Source organism: Paramisgurnus dabryanus, chromosome 13, assembly GCF_030506205.2.
Source record: "Paramisgurnus dabryanus chromosome 13, PD_genome_1.1, whole genome shotgun sequence".
NCBI classification, from domain to species: Eukaryota; Metazoa; Chordata; class Actinopteri; order Cypriniformes; family Cobitidae; genus Paramisgurnus; species Paramisgurnus dabryanus.
This window is the reverse complement of record NC_133349.1, coordinates 13,925,453-13,941,852: the sequence shown is the minus strand read 5'-3', so window position 1 is coordinate 13,941,852 and position 16,400 is coordinate 13,925,453. Positions and strand designations below refer to the sequence as shown.

General features: G+C 38.0%; 1 long non-coding RNA gene across 1 annotated transcript in view; it reads left to right on the top strand.

Moving 5' to 3' along the window:
• The first annotated feature begins 152 nt into the window (after positions 1-152).
• Positions 153-16,400, top strand: part of LOC135789288 (uncharacterized) — a 99,328-nt gene continuing 83,080 nt past the window's right edge. The window contains exons 1-2 of the long non-coding RNA XR_010547526.2: positions 153-420; positions 3,924-4,066. This is a non-coding gene — a long non-coding RNA (uncharacterized lncRNA). The remainder of the gene's footprint in view (positions 421-3,923; positions 4,067-16,400) is intronic.

Genomic DNA, 16,400 nt, shown 5'->3' with positions numbered 1-16,400 from the left:
ATTATGTATATTGGTCTTGCGCATATTACTCTCGTCTAATTAAAAAACAGTACATCACTGTTAAATAAATTTCGACCCAGCGTTCTCCTGATTTCCATATGCAGATCTGTCTCCGCCGACTGCAGCTTTGTCCTCAACATGCATACATTTAAAAGCATCGTTGTCGGTGCCACTGTGCCAGCAAAAATGCATTCCATCCGAGAGTCGGTTTAATAATCTTTAACGCGATGCTCATATCTCAAATGCGAATGTAAAGGTATGGCGGGATGTACAACTAGTAGTCGGATTCGCAATGTAGTGCACTATTGGGTGAAGTGTTTATGAAGAGTGGAGAATACGAAAAATAAACCGCTATTCAAGCCGCTTCATTTCATCTTCGTTGCATTTTTGCAGCGGATTGGTACAGCTGACCGACACAAGGTAAGAAGAATAATTTAACGTCGTGCTGACACCATTGTTTTCACTGACCGAGAGGGAGGAGAGATATGAAAAGCACAAAAATGCTCTCCACCCTCTGAATATGATTTTGAGGTAACTTAAAGGAGAAAAAAAGGACACCGAAATTGATGACACGTGCATTTTTTCTGAGATATTAAATTCACAGACAAGTATGGCATGCAGAGACAAGAGTAGAACTGTTTATAAAACATAAACGACACAAAGGCTGTGCCTCAAATTCTGCAGGGCTCCCTATCTAGACAGCAATTTCTTACAGTAAAATGATTGGGATATCGAGTGCAGTAGACTTTCTAAAGCTATTAGCTCTGAATAATTTACATATCTAATTTGTGAATGCAGTGATGTTCCTGAGCACAATAAACAAACGGCTGTTGTGGACTAAACGCAACTTCCGGTAGACTTTCACATAGAATCAATAACAACTTTATTTACAGTATTGAGTATTTACAGTAGTATGATAACAAGGAAAATAAATGACAAGTAAAATAAACTTTGTTCAAATGTCATATCTTACATGTATCAACTATTACACTGAGATTTTACTGCGTAAAATTAATGTATACAATAGTATGTTGAATTCCTGACTGCCAAACCTCTCCGCAAAGTTGTGATCCATGCTCATTTTCTCTGCCCTTTAGCAAACAAAAACATTTTTTATTTTATTTTCTGAGATCAGTTTAGCCAGAACGATAAATATATACAGACTGGAAGTTCAATTCAGTTCAGGCGTGTAACCACAACAACGCACGTGAGTCCAATAAACACGGAGCCATCTTTGATGCTTATTTAGGCCAGACTAATTTAGTTTTGAATGGTTAACATGAATGATACTTAGGGAAGTTGAATTTTTTTTATTCAAAGGTGCTAATTCAAATAGATAAGGCATACCAGCAATATACCTGAAAGACATCAGTTTGCTTCCGTATTTCATCCAGTTAAGTTATTTAAAACCAGTTATTTGACGTAAGAATAAAATAGTTAATCAACAAGATGAACCCTTTAAAACTTTAAATCTAATGGTGAGGTCTATAATTAGCATTCTTTAAAAGTGATATACTGTACAGTTATGACCCAACAATGAGTCAGGGTAATAACTCATATTTGACTTTTCATTGGGTTTGCTCCAAAAAGATTTCGCCATTGTACTGCAAAACGCTCCAGTCCTCTTTATCTGAAGGTGCCCCCCATGGCTTCGTCTTGATCAATTAAACCGCTGAAAGGTCCTCTCCCTTAGCCTTTTTATCCTGCACAGCTTTAGAAAAATATAAAGTTATCAGTCGTCCTAAGCGATATGAGGACAGAAATAAGTAGTTTGTCTATAAAAATGTCCAGGTGCTTTATCAGAATCCCTGTAGGCCCCAGGGCCCCTGCGCTCGATGTTCATTCTGTAGTATGGATCATCTATATGGCAGAACCTCAGCCAACCCCCTCCTACTTCCTCAGGCATAGCAGCTTAGTGAGAAAATATCCTGGGTTTACTGAACAGTTAAACACTGTATTTTTGAGGATCAGTAAAAGTCCATTAATACAAAATCTGCAAGAAGAGAAATAATGGTGTGAGAGTATTTTGAATGTGCTTTTTACTATCATGTCCAGACTATGTGTACTGTATGAATCATCACTCAAACAATGATGAATTTTAACGGTGTCATTTTTATATCCGTTATAATGTTTGATTCAGACTGGAAAAAGACAGAGTTAAATATATTTTTAACTTATTTACCTCATCCTTTTTTGTGCCTCCTGTACTTAGTCTCTCTGTACATACAGTATGTCCAGATGGTGAGTGAAGGTAAAGTTAGATAAATGCATCATTTGCATGCCAAGAGCAAAGTGTCTTACAGTATGTCAAAGACATTTGCATTGAAGCCAGTAGATGGAGTGTAGGAAGAAGTAGTGTGGGTGGTGTTATTCATTTCTGACCTGAGGTGATGGACTTTAGGGTTTTTCTGTTGTGGCAGACAGGTAATGTCTTTGCAAGGAAAACTTTGATTGGTTTGCTTGCTAACAGAAAATAAAATAAAAAAGTTTGTTGTTTTGCTCATGTTATCAGCAGCAAAAAAAGTTATCAGCAGCAAAAAAAGCTTTTTGTCTCTTTTGGATATTACATCAAATGTGTTTTTTTTGTCATAAAAACAGTAGTAGCTACTAGCTAGAAAACACTTTATTTTGCAGGAGCCAGTTGTCATCACAGAGTATAAAGTATGTACTTCAGCATGATAAATGCAAGTGCTTTAGCAAAAAGTATGTACTTTAGCATGATAATTCAATACCTTTTTCACAGAATCAGATTACATTATTTAGCATTTTGAACCAGTTAACTTATTTTCATTTAAAATATGAAATGTGTGTTGCAGAAACTCAGAAAGTTTAATCAGAACTAGGTTGTATTGTTGTGCGTTAACATATAGTTTATATTGTAATGTAAATCTGCAACTTCTCAAATGTCTAAATTAAATGAAAAAAAAAAAGAATATTTAAATGTGTTATTAAACAAATGCACATTTTGTTTTATAATGCTTCATATAGGTAAAATGTTTCAATAAATAACTACATTCATCTCTTTGGGTATTTATTACAACACACAGATACTTCATAATTATGCTAAACTTATTATATCAGGTTTGCATGCCATGTTCGCTTGCTTGGTCTTAACATTCATACTGATGTTATACAAACAAAGAGTGCAATGTCATCTTTTACTGGGCTGTATCATCCTCTCAATCCAAAATAATGTTTTGGCTCTTTTGTTTCTCTGTTTATAATTCAGTGATTTACATGAAATATGCATGAAACATAAATGGACTCTCCAGTTAGTAAGCATTTTTATAAGCACGTTTATATACACCTGATGCAGATATTAATGTTAAAACCAACCACAACCATTATTGTTTTGTTTGTATTTCCTATTTACTTAAGTGTGTTGAAACCTGTAGCACTGAGAAGACTAAAACGGCTCTAAATCACATTGTTTTATATTGCCTTGTTGTGTACAATAACTGTGACCTGTTTGATCTGTTGACACTGGATTATTTTCCCTGCAAAGCAGACATTATAGATACAGTATATTAGTTTTGTGATATAATAGTATTGTCTCTCTTCTCTTTTGGTAGTGTAAAGATTTGGGTGTTTCGAGAATTCCTTATGAATTTCTTTATCCTACCTGTCCAATCAACCCATATTAAGTGGAAAATGTATTTTCTGACCATTTCAAATAGACCTGTTAAAGTGTCACATTAACACTGAACTTAAGCTGAATGCTGTATGTCTTGAAATAATGTGATTCAATTTCAGTGAGGGAACCTGTAGGACTGTATTTTTTGTTCTGACCCAGCGGTGATACCCCTTCAACCAATCAATGCAATTCAACCAGTCTTTTTGAATTGTTGAAAAGGCTTCAGTAAATGTATGTATTTAAGAAAGAGTGCCCACAGCTCTTAATTGTTACCATTTGTGAGTGACAGGGCACAGATTGGAGAGGCACGCTGTGCTTATGCCCACACACCGCTGCAGTGGCGCCGCTTGACCACCGGAGGACAGCGCGGGACCGAAACCATCTCAGCCGAGCTCTCTGGCCAGGCAGCACGGACTACAGTTCATCTCACGGGTCAGCGCATATTTTAAACAGCCTTTATTACCCTAACCCAGACCCCTGATTTCTTTCTCCTCGTTTCTAAATCCGTTTACTGAGGGTCTTTTATAAGCAGAATGTGAAAACTGCTGACTGCAATTCCCATTTTGAGGATATCTGCCTTTCATCAAATTACAGTTGGGTTTTTGAATATTTCATGTTTGATCAAAAGCCCTTTACAAGCTACACATTTGCACACACACACACACACGCACATACACATGGGGCACGATCACTTTTTAAAACTCCATCATTATGCACACATTGACCCATAGAGCTCACTTTAATTCGGCTGTTTATTAAGAAATCTTAGCACGTTTTGCTTTTATTATTTCAAATGCCTATAAAGATAGCACTATTGTGATATTAAATTTGTGGGCTTGCATGTACACAGATCAAATGTATGCGCTGTGGTTGCTATCGAACCGAGCGGTTTTGTCGTTGCCATTCCCTCCACTTTTAACCCCATCTCAAACACTTTAAAATGGCCAGCGTAGGACAGAGGCCAATATTGGCCTTGGCTCTACCTTGACTAATGAATTATTCATCTGTTTGACCTTTAGCTAAAGTTTATTGGAGGGTGAAGGCGTCATGCTGGCCTGCCTGCTGCCTGGCCCAGCTTGAGCTCTGTTCCCCTCTTAGTCATGTCCCCTTCTATATCCTCACTTCCCCTCCCTGTCGCCAAGTGAGGTGCGAGGACACAAAATGTCTTGACCATCAAAGTTGCCGTCTTCTGTTTTGACTTGGTTTGAAGGTCAGGTTTGGTACGTCTGCCCGCATTAATCGTAACCTGTGACGCACCATGGAGCTTTGTATCACGGGATGTACCTCACGCTGTTCGTCTGCATTATCTGCTACGTGGCTTCAGCACGAAGCATATTGTACGTAAACGTACGTTGTGCATCCCGCCACCATGCGAAATGACAGTGAGTGATTGCTCTGAAATTGTTGCGCATTCCTTTTCAATTAATCCTCCATCCCGGCCTGCCGTCAGTCCCGCGAGCTTCAGAAATGGCTGACTGCACTGTTTTACCTGTCGCCTTAGGCTGGTGCTAAATGTCATTGACATTAAATTCTCTTTGTTAAGTCCAATTTAATTGTGTCACTGGTGATTTTGGTCCTCAGCTGGCCTAATATGTTAAGTTCGGCTCGTTCCTTTTCCCTTAGCGTGGCTTTTAAATGGCCAGAGGAGCTACATTTGCCTCATCCTTTGAGTTACCTAACGTTACATTTGAATGGGTATCAGATACTGTAGAAATCCCCATATACTGATAATTTGCTGAAAATACGCAATTGAAAAATGTATTCCACAAGAATCCCAAGGGCTTTCTTCTTCTCACCAAAAAAATACAGAAATGCCTACCTTATATGTTTTTCCATTATCCGTATATTCCCCAAAAGTTACCCTACTACATTTTCAAGCATTGATTTCAAGATGTAGAGGATTTATTTCTAGTTGAAATAGGTTTTATATGTGCCATTGAGCTCCATGTAGATAGGAAGAATTGTGGCTTTCTTTGACATTTACTCTATTACATATGCCATGAATCTATTCCCACATTCACATAGGATTGACCAGCTGTGCCACAGGTAGAAAGATCATTTTCTCTTCTAATAGAGGGATTTGGCTGAAAGCATCCATAGCATATATAGGCTCCTGAAGTTGCCACCCTCTGTGAAGCAAATCTTCACCCCATCTTGCTAACATCTTCTCATCATGCGGTCTGCACTTTGCACGTAGCATCTCCTTCACACCTTTCACGATCATTTGAAGGTCATTAAAATATGTTTGTGTTTTCACTCTGGAGAGATCCCATGCATCTGCTTTTACTGTCTCCATCTGAAATGATGTCACAATTTTCAGCCTCTGTAGTCCCATCATAAAAGGTCACTGATGAATCTTTCCATCTGCAAGGGCGATATTATATCTCCAAATGTTGCGGCTTGCATCCAGGCACACTAAATGAAAAACCTGCTGACGCCTGGTTTAAATGAACGGGTAGGGGTTTGTTTTTGAGAAGGTTTTCAGTGTGGTCTGAAACTTGTGTCGTAAAGCTGTACCTTTGCGTACCATAATTGTCACCGTAATGCAATCCGCTCTTTAGTGTGTGTTTGTTTGGACGGTGGCCAGTGTGTAGCTGTTTTGTGTGTGTTACAAGTCGCTAATCGTCCTACAGTGTGATAATGAGTGTCCAGGCACATGTCAGGATGTGTTCCAAAAGGTTGTTTTGTGCATTGTTGGGTTGAAATAGGATCCGTGTGTTGTTCGTGAAGTGTGGGCACATGCACGCAGACACACGTCAGGCAGATAATGGCGGCTATTATGGCTTTGAGGTTTCATGGGAAGTGGCAGAGAAATATCTGACACCTTTGCCGCACACAATGCGGTTTCTGCTTGATAATGTGTTGCTCGGGCTCAGATTTATGAGCAAATGACTCATGTGTCAATCAGTTTGGATTTCCAAAAACATTCACAGTCGTCTATTAATTTGCCATATGAGGTCAGTGTTTGTATTATCTGTTTAGTGTGCATCTTGTGTGAAAATAATGCAGTTTAAACATTTTTCAATAGCATCTGTGGGATGACAGAAAAAAAATTCTGCTTTTACAGTGATTCACTTGTATTGGAGGTTTAAAGGCATTGCATAAACATATGAACTTGTAAAAAAATTAATAAAACACATGACACTACTCTGATATAATCGTTTTACTGTGCCAGGTTAAATCCCATTAACTCAAATCATAACCCAGTAATGTCCACCAGTAACGCATAATGAGAAGTATATTCACTAAAAAAATAATTAAAAAACCTTTAAAAGGATGCTTTAAACATCTTTTCAGCTCTAATAACACACATTGTATATGAAATAATTATTTTAAGTGATTTAACTAAAATACAAGCGTCACATTTCTGTATATAATCCTCCAGAATTGCTTTCCCCATAGACTCATAGTAAGTACATTACAAATTGAATCAGAAGTTGAAATTATTATTTATGGTAATAGAACATGCCAATCCTTTTAAGATCACAAGTTTATTTCTGATAAAGCTCAAATTGTTTGTGTTTTGTGTATGACAAAGAAAGATAAAGCGTGAATGACAGCAAGTAAATTAATAATATCTAGTATTTTCTGTAAGGTTATTCTGAAATTGTTATATGTGTGTATAAACTGTAGGATAGGAGTCTCTCCTTTCCACACTGGTGAAGGGTCTCACTAAAATCCTGTCACACTGCTGATATGTAACAGTGTTTCTGGATTAGCATATCATTAGCATATCATTACCATATCATTACCTCAGCACAGTTGTGTTGGTGTGTATAGACAAGGTATCACCTCATCAGAGACTCCATACATGAATCTTTTCTTTGATCTTTGAATACCCCATGACATCAATAAGTTTGGTGGCTTGTAGTCCATAACGTTTTGATCAGACGCCATCTACATGCTATTGTCCTTAAAAGCTATTACTTGACCAAATTTTTATTTTTTGTCCATTCCACATAGCCGTTTTCAAAAATTTACTGCCAGCATTGTGACATTAAAAGGATATTGTCTATTATAAAAGAAGGACAGATCCTTTTATATGTCCCACTTTCACTAGGATCAATAGGAAATACCTAATAAAAGAGACAAAATGACACTCTTCATACTATTTCTTGAGGTCTTAATTTCTGTCCTTCTCTTAGTCTTTGTATTTTTTCGTCAGGTTGATATCAAGTTAAACTCATTGTGCTAGAATAAATGATCAGACTTGAATCAATAGTTGTTGTCAGTAGATGGTTTTGTAAAGATTTGAACAAAACTTTTACCATATTTTCTAAATGTCGATAAAACCTGTTGTTATGTGACTACAACATAATTTGTCCGCTTGCGATTAGTCATTCAAAAAATCATGGCGATGGATCTTGGTAAATGCTTTTTTCCAAAACGACTTACAAATGAGGTAAACAATAGAAGCAATTAGAGGAACACATTAAGTGCACTAGAACTAGTCTCAGGGTAAAACTTTTTTTTTTGTGATTTACACTCTCCTAAAGGATTATTAGGAACACCTGTTCAATTTCTCATTAATGCAATTATCTAATCAACCAATCACGGCAGTTGCTTCAATGTCTTGACCAGGACCACACCCTAAATGAACTCCAAACTGAATATCAGAATGGGAAAGAAAGGTGATTTAAGCAATTTTGAGCGTGGCTTGGTTGTTGGTGCCAGACGGGCCGGTCTGAGTATTTCACAATCTGCTCAGTTACTGGGATTTTCACGCCCAACCATTTCTTGGGTTTACAAAGAATGGTGTAAAAAGGGAAAAACACGGCAAAAAACAGGCAAAAATACCTTGTTGATGCTAGAGGTCAGAGGAGAATAGGCCGACTGATTCAAGCTGATAGAAGAGCAACGTCGTTTAAATGCCACGGCCTACCTGAGAATTGTTTCTGACCATGTCCATTCCTTTTATCACCACTATGTACCCATCCTCTGATGGCTACTTCCAGCAGCATAATGCACCAATGTCACAAAGCTCGAATCATTTCAAATTGGTTTCTTGAACATCACAATGAGTTCACTGTACTAAAATGGCACCCACAGTCACCGGATCTCAACCCAATAGAGCATCTTTGGGATGTGGTGGAACAGGAGCTTCGTGGCCTGGATGTGCATCCCACAAATCTACATCAACTGCAAGATGCTATCCTATCAATACGGGCCAACATTTCTAAAGAATGCTTTCAGCACCTTGTTGAATCAATGCCACTTAGAATTAAGGCAGTTCTGAAGGCGAAAGGGGGTCAAACACAGTATTAATATGGTGTTCCTAATAGTTCTTTAGGTGAGTGTATGTACGTTTTTTTTTTTTTTTTAGTATTTTTCAATTCACAATTTGAAGGGCAATGGAAAGATAACTTATGATTAAATAAATAAAAACAATTTTTAACAATATGAGTGTTATTGATGGGTTAGAGGCGCCATAATGTTCACACTCTCTCACTTTGTGTTGTTTTGTGGCATCCTTACTTATTTTCATAGTTTACTTAAGTGAGTGGTTTAAGATATGATCTCCCAATCTGTATATGTGCCTGTTATCACAATTTTCATTCCCCTGTTTATCTATACATCCTCTTGTTTCCTTTATCTGATGTTAAGTGTTGATGTCTGTGTTTCAATTTTTTTGGAAAAAAATGGTCCAAATAGTTTAGTTCAATGGTGGTGGGCATGTGTAAATTCTTTCGTGCACCTGCATAGATTCACATTTTATCGCATTAAATGTACATTTACTTTAAAGTTTTTGGATTCTGTGTGAATGCTTTGCTGGATGTCGGATGCTGTAGGTACATACTGCAGGGACGTGAAAGGAGTGTTTGTATATATGTGTGTATTCATGTGGCACACAGCGGTATAGTAATGCAGTGACCAAGCTTGTGTGATGGGTATGGCTACCATGTTCTGTGTACTTGAAAAGGGGGCAGGTTTAGGCCAGGGCAGAAAGACAGACACACACTGTCTGTTATTTTCTCTATTCTTTTTCTCTCCTCAATGTACTTGCTGCGTCTTCCTGCGAGTTCTTTGAGATAGGAATTAAGATGAAAAAGTGATGAGAGCAACGGTCCGACTTAGGCTACAGAGAGACAGAAACGAGACTACATATCTGTAGGCACGGGAGATAGAGAGAATGAGTGAATGAGAGAGGGAGAAAGAGCAAGGCAGTGCAGGAGTGATGCTGTATGCTCTGCAGGGTGAGATGATGTATTACTGGAAAGGCCACATGTTGGCCGCGTGATGGATTAAAGCACTTTGTAAGAAAATTACCCAGAGCGCCTCGCCACCCCCTAGTCCTGTCTTTAATAAAACTCCACGTAGACACGCACACACACATGTGCGTGTATATACCGTATGAAGAATGAAACTGCAAACGTGTAGCCCCAATAAACATATTTGGACTCAGGTAATGCATGTTAATCTGAATAAATTTACAGTCATTTGTTCAGCATTTAATTCAATACACCTGCGCAACAGAGAACAGACCCCTAATAATATAGTGGAGCTGAAAAATAGACTTGTGTTCACGGGAAATGATTTGAATGCGGGCATAAAGTTTTACTTGAGTTACATAATGTTTATTCATTTAGGATGATACTCTAACATTACTTTTTTTTTTTTATAATTTTCCGATATTTAATCATAGGATGGCTCCATATGCGTCCACACACCTGGAGATCCACTGACCCTAGAACAGAACATCAATGGCAAATGACTTTTAAGACAAGTTTTTGAGCAGTATGTGAAGACTGAATGTTCAGTTTACCCCTCAAAGTGCATTGATATACAATATCCCAATAGTGACACTTTTTTTCCAATCATCATTATTTGTTTTGCTGTCATAATCTTTAACATTAAAGGGACACCACTTTTTTTTGAAAATATGCTAATTTTCCAGCTCCCCTAGAGTTAAACATTTGATTCTTACCTTTTGTAATCCATTCAGCCGATCTCTGAGTCTGAGGCTACCCCTTTTAGCATAGCTTAGCATAATTCATTGAATCTGATTAGACCATTAGCATCACCCTCAAAAGTAAACTTTGCTGCTGTAACATGGCTGCAGCAGGTGCAATGATATTACGCAGTGCCCAAAAATAGTTCCCTGCTATTGAATGATACTAAGGGGACTATTTTCGGTTGCTGCGTAAAATCATTTCGCCTCCTGCAGCCATGTTACGGCAGCAAAGTCCTTGATTATTACACCAGAATGAGAGTACAGTTCCTAGCCATATCGTCCTAGTAAATCGCAAATTTTAATTTTCTGTCGGTCTAAGTACACAATGTAACTACAGAAGAGTTAAGTTTTAAATATCAAAACTCTTTGGTTATTTTTGAGCGCGATGCTAATGGTCTAATCAGATTAAATGGATTATGCTAAACTATGCTAAAAGTGGTAGCGCCAGACCCGGAGATTGGCTGAATGGATTCCAAAACAATAAGAATCAAATGTTTAACTCTAGGGGAGCTGGAAAATTAGCATATTTTCAAAAAAAATGGAGAGTCCCTTTAAATGTAATAACTGTGTTAACTATTGTGTTGAACTGTCATTAGTTGACAAGAGCCATCCATTGTTCTATTTTTGTTTTGTTGTGGTGGACTGGGATTTGTCCCAGACCGGTGTGCATTTTTCCAACGTCTCAAAAGTTTTCAACAGTGTTTATGACTTTATGCTGCGACCCTTTATACCCAAAACTCCTTTACCCTAGTCTCCATTACCTTCACTCCTTTTGCACTTCCACATTCCCCCTGCACCCCACCCCACTCATATGTGCCCTTCTAAGCCTCAACCTTTTCCCACTTCTAAAACCCTGCAACCTTTTTAGCAAACCTATCACTTTTATTTTCTTTCTGCTTTCTTCTCACACACGCACTCTCCTTTTTTATACAGTACAAACTGCATCATCACCTCCAGATTGCAGGTCCACAGCAGAAGCAAAAGTGCCGTTAGATCCCATGTGTGAGTGTGTGTTTACAGTATCTGTGTATTTGTTACCGCACAGGGCCATGCCATCCCAGTATGTGTCTGCACACCCCCGAGGGGACATGTGTTCCACATAGTTTACGATTATGGTTTCTGTGTGGGCAACTGACATACAACGTACCCAGCAAGAGCTCTGCGCGCACGGACACGCGCAAGTCAGGGCCCGGCTCGTACGGTTCTCCCTCTCGTTTTGATGTCTCTGTTTATTTAGTTGTTTTTCGGTTCTTCTCGCCTGTCATCTTTTAGATCTGACAGCATGAGCAGCCCCTGGCAGCAGGTGATAGACATGTCAGGAGAGTAAAATACCTGTGTGGTATGAAGCGCTCACACTCGCACACACTTCAGCTGTGTCGGGTTAGAATTATTCATCACAACCCGATCCCCGTTGGTCTTTGAGCCACAGGATACCTCGAGCATTAACGCAACCTGACTTCCTTTATGTAGTTGTCAATTAACTGCCGGCGTTTCAGAATATTGCATTTAGGAACTATTATTGGCTTTGGTGTGAAATTAAAACAGCATTTTTGTAAAGAAAAACGTGTCATCGTCTGCAAAACTGTTATTGATTTTTTTTTCTTTTCCGGTAGATTTTACGTGGTGTTCATCGCAGCTTATGCAACATTTCCCAGAAGCAGAAGAACGGCTTAAAAAAATGTGATCTTAGTAATAAATTGAATTTTCTTTGCCAACTCCCTAAATGAACATTTGTTCATTCTGTAGAGAGACGGGCAGAACTCTAGAAGCACTTATGAGCTTTATTAATACACTGTATAGAAATAAAACAGGAAGGAGGGAAGTAGGTAGAAATTTTGTTTTTCAATATAAATTTGTTGCTTAGGTCAAAGTTCAATTCCTTTGTATTATTCGTGTAATATTCATGCATATCATCTAAACACTTCTGTAATTAATGCTGTGGGTGCTTTTGCATTGTGTTACACTGATACGCTCATGAAATGTGATTATCATGTTAAATCCAGATGTGATTAGGCTGTGTGTCGCGCAGGAGCTGATAGAGATGATCAGCGTTTTGATGGCCTTCTGAGGCGTGATCCTAGTCGAGATGTAGAGACTCAAGGTGTGTAATTGATAGTGACAGTTCTCTCCCATATTTAATTGCTGACCATGACTCAGATTACTTTCTCAAACTGAACTCATTAAATATGAGAGGTCTGTGGAATCTTATTGGATAGAAAAATTGTAAAAATAAAATCCTTGGCTGGGGTCACTGGGGCAGTGCCCTTTTATAAAGCACATCTTTGCACCTAAAGAGTTCATATTAGTACCTCGAAGGTACATACTGGTACCAAATGTTTACATATCTGTACCTAAATGTTACATATTAGGACATTTTAAAGGGTACTGCCCTCACTGATAGTTTTGGATTATTTTTTTAAACTTTTACCTGACTATAGTGTATATATTTGCTGATGCGTATTGAAATTTGATATAATGGGAGGAATTATGGTGAAAACCTGTGCCAAACAACTGCTATATTATTGTATAGCTTAAAGTGTTTTCTTATTTAAAGGAAAACACCACAGTTTTTTTAATATTTTACTATGTTCTTACCTCAATTTGGACAAATTAATACATACCTATCTTTTTCAATGCGTGCACTTCATCTTTGTACAGCGAGTCGTGAATGTGTTAGCATTAAGCCTAGGCCCATTCATTCCTTTAGGTTCCAAACAGGGATGAATTTAAAAGCCACCAAACACTTTCATGTTTTCCCTATTAAAAAACTGTTACATGAGTAGTTACAAGTGGCACAAGTATGGTAAGTATGGTGGCACAAAATAAAATGTGGTAACTTTTAAACATATAAAAAATGAGAACTATATTGTATGGCGGTAGAGCAATGTGTTTGCAGAACTTCGACCTCGGGCGCAGTAATATAGACGGAGGTTTGAGTGAAAGGAGTAGTCAGGAGTGATTATGTTAGTGTGCGCCAAGTTTGAAGTGCTCTTCCGCCATACAATATAGTTCTCACTTTTTTCTGCTTAAAAAAATCGCCACATTTTATTTTGTAGTAAGAACGTAGTAAAATATTGAAAAACGGTGGTGTTTTCCTTTAATATATAGTTGCAACTGTAACACCTTGACTTCTTGCATTAAAGGAGTAATGCTTTTTTAGCAGCATCTAGTGGTGAGATTGCGAATTGCAACCAACCTTAATTTCGCAAAGAGAAGCTACAGTAGCTGCCACAGGACAAACATATTGTCATCTGAGACAACGTAGGGACGAATAGCACTTTGTAGAGCATTTTGTCCATTTAGGGCTACTGTAGAAACGGCTCATTCTAAGGTAATAAAAGCAATGTAATGCAGGGCTAGTCAACTGGTGGCCCGTGGGCCAAATGCGCCCGCCGTCATCTTTGTCTGATTTAAAATCAGTGTGGTTACTTCAACCTTTCCACATGACAAATGATGGCCAAAAAAACGGAAAGAGAGTCAGAAATGGGCTGTGTGGGATGCCAACCATGTAATGTCTATGATGCCAATCATCTGCGGGTGCGTAATTATCGGATCCAATTTGAGCTTTGGATGCATAAAAAATTAACTTGTGCGACTTAACCGTGTGACACGCTGACAGGAAGTGATGTATTTAAGTGTGCAAGGTGAAAATTATTAATGATTTTTTGTTTATCTTAATCAGAAACACTTGAATCCTTTAAAAACTATTGATTACTGATAAGTAAATGAATAAGTATAAATGCATACATACAGTAAGTAAAAGCTCTTGCCTTGACATGGATTTACGATTAAACTGACATTTCATTATGACTGCCACTAGGGGGCGAACTCTGGCCGTCGTGTCTGCATGTAGTGTACAATTAAAGGGCGTTTTAGCCTATGTATCTTTAAAATATTAAAAAAGAAAACATGAAGTGCAATTTTAGTTATGAGGAGTTAAATGTTGTGAATACTTTAAATGTAACAATTTGTGAAAGTTAAACAGTTATAAACAAAAGAAGTTTAAGAGCTCTACATGCGTTGAGTATTTACACTTGCACTTTTTTGTGTAATGTTCATAGTTGAACTATTAAAATTTGGTTCTTGCAATTGTTTTTAAAATATGTAAAAGAAAATATGAGTTTTCAGTAATTAAAAGGCAAAAATACTGGATACAAGAAATGTGCATCTTTTAAAAAAAATGCATTTTGTTTTTATTTATGAAAAAATAACAAAAACAACATAATATATATAGCATCATATTTACAATTTTAAAATCTGGCCTTCCAAGAAGAGTAGATAGTAGTTGAAGATCCCTGATGTAAGGTAAAAAACACTGGTAATATAGTTATGGATATTATATTACATTTTAAGAGATCCTTCTAAAAGTCCCACATTGCACCTTTAAATTCAATATTCAATATAGTATTATTATGGTATAATTAAAGTTTTTTTTTTACACAAAAAATTTCAAGTACAAGTGATGAAGATCTTCTCTGCTGTGGTCTGAACTTGTACCTAAAATATTGTTGCATAAGTCTGTGTGTAGTTTTATTCAGGCATCTGTGAAATACCTTTACAGGCATTTCCATGAGTTACTGTCACCATTGGGTCGTACTTTGACAGTCATTTTTAAGGTAGTTTAGTCAGTCATCGAGTCAGTCATGCTAAAATAGTATAATATACTCTGAAGATGACAGGCATGTTATTGAAGTTGACATTTAAGCAGAAACAGTGAAAAGAAGCCTCTACTATTAGAATAACTCACAGTAGGGTTTATCGACTGTGAGCTTACACTACACTCATCTTCAATGTCAAATTAAAGTGGTTGTATGGTCTTGCTAGTAGACTCTAAATATCCTGGGTTATTTTTACCCAGAGTTTTATAAAGTATATAAAATTTGAAAGAATTTTACTCAAAACTGTATACTCACTTTGTGTAAAATAAAGTTTTTTCACTATATTTCAACAAGATAAAATAACGCATGTATGACACCTTTTTTCTTTTTGGTTTAGACAAACAGTATTAGCATTAGTACAAGGTTGAATGGAGACAGCCTCGGTTCAGTCCACTGGTGTTAGTATTGCGGCCGCATGTGACCAGACATAGACCCCATCCACGCAGCATGGGGCAGATCTGTCCCCTGCCTCCATACATCAGTACAGATCCCGTCCGGCTGAACTCAGCTCCCACTGAGTGTAATGGGGTGTGGGAGAGCCCAGGGAACAGTATGCACTGCGCTAGGCTCGGCCCTGGCAGCATTATAAACTTACTATGTGATTATTGTCAGAGCGGGACTCTACCGCCTCGGGGTCCACTGTGATGGGTAGTGTGTCAGAGAGGAGAGCGAGCGAGCGAGAAAACACATACTGAAGGAGAACGAGTGGGGGAGGTGGAAGATAGATAGCGCAGAAGACAAAGGACGCGGCAGGAAAGAAATACGAGGGAATGGAATGGATAGAGACGGACAAGCAATGGAGAATCAGTTAGAAGAAACGCTGTGGTGGGGTGGGGGGAAGAGAAATTAGAGAAAATTGTTAAGAGCCTGAGTGTGTCGAGATTGTTTTTCCCTTTTTTTCCTCCCTGCGCCTCTAAACGGCAGAGATGTGGCCTGTCTCTGGCGAGGAGAGGGAACTCAATTTGGGACAATTTACTCTGCAGTCTTCTCGCTGATATACCTTCGGGACATAGAATGGGGAGAGAATGAAACTGAAGGAAGATAAAATCAGCGAGATACTGACACACACAAACAAAGGCGCCACACATGATGTGCATGCACACACACATACGGTTTTCACTTAGTTGGTTTGAACTCTCCCAGTTGGTCGATATGA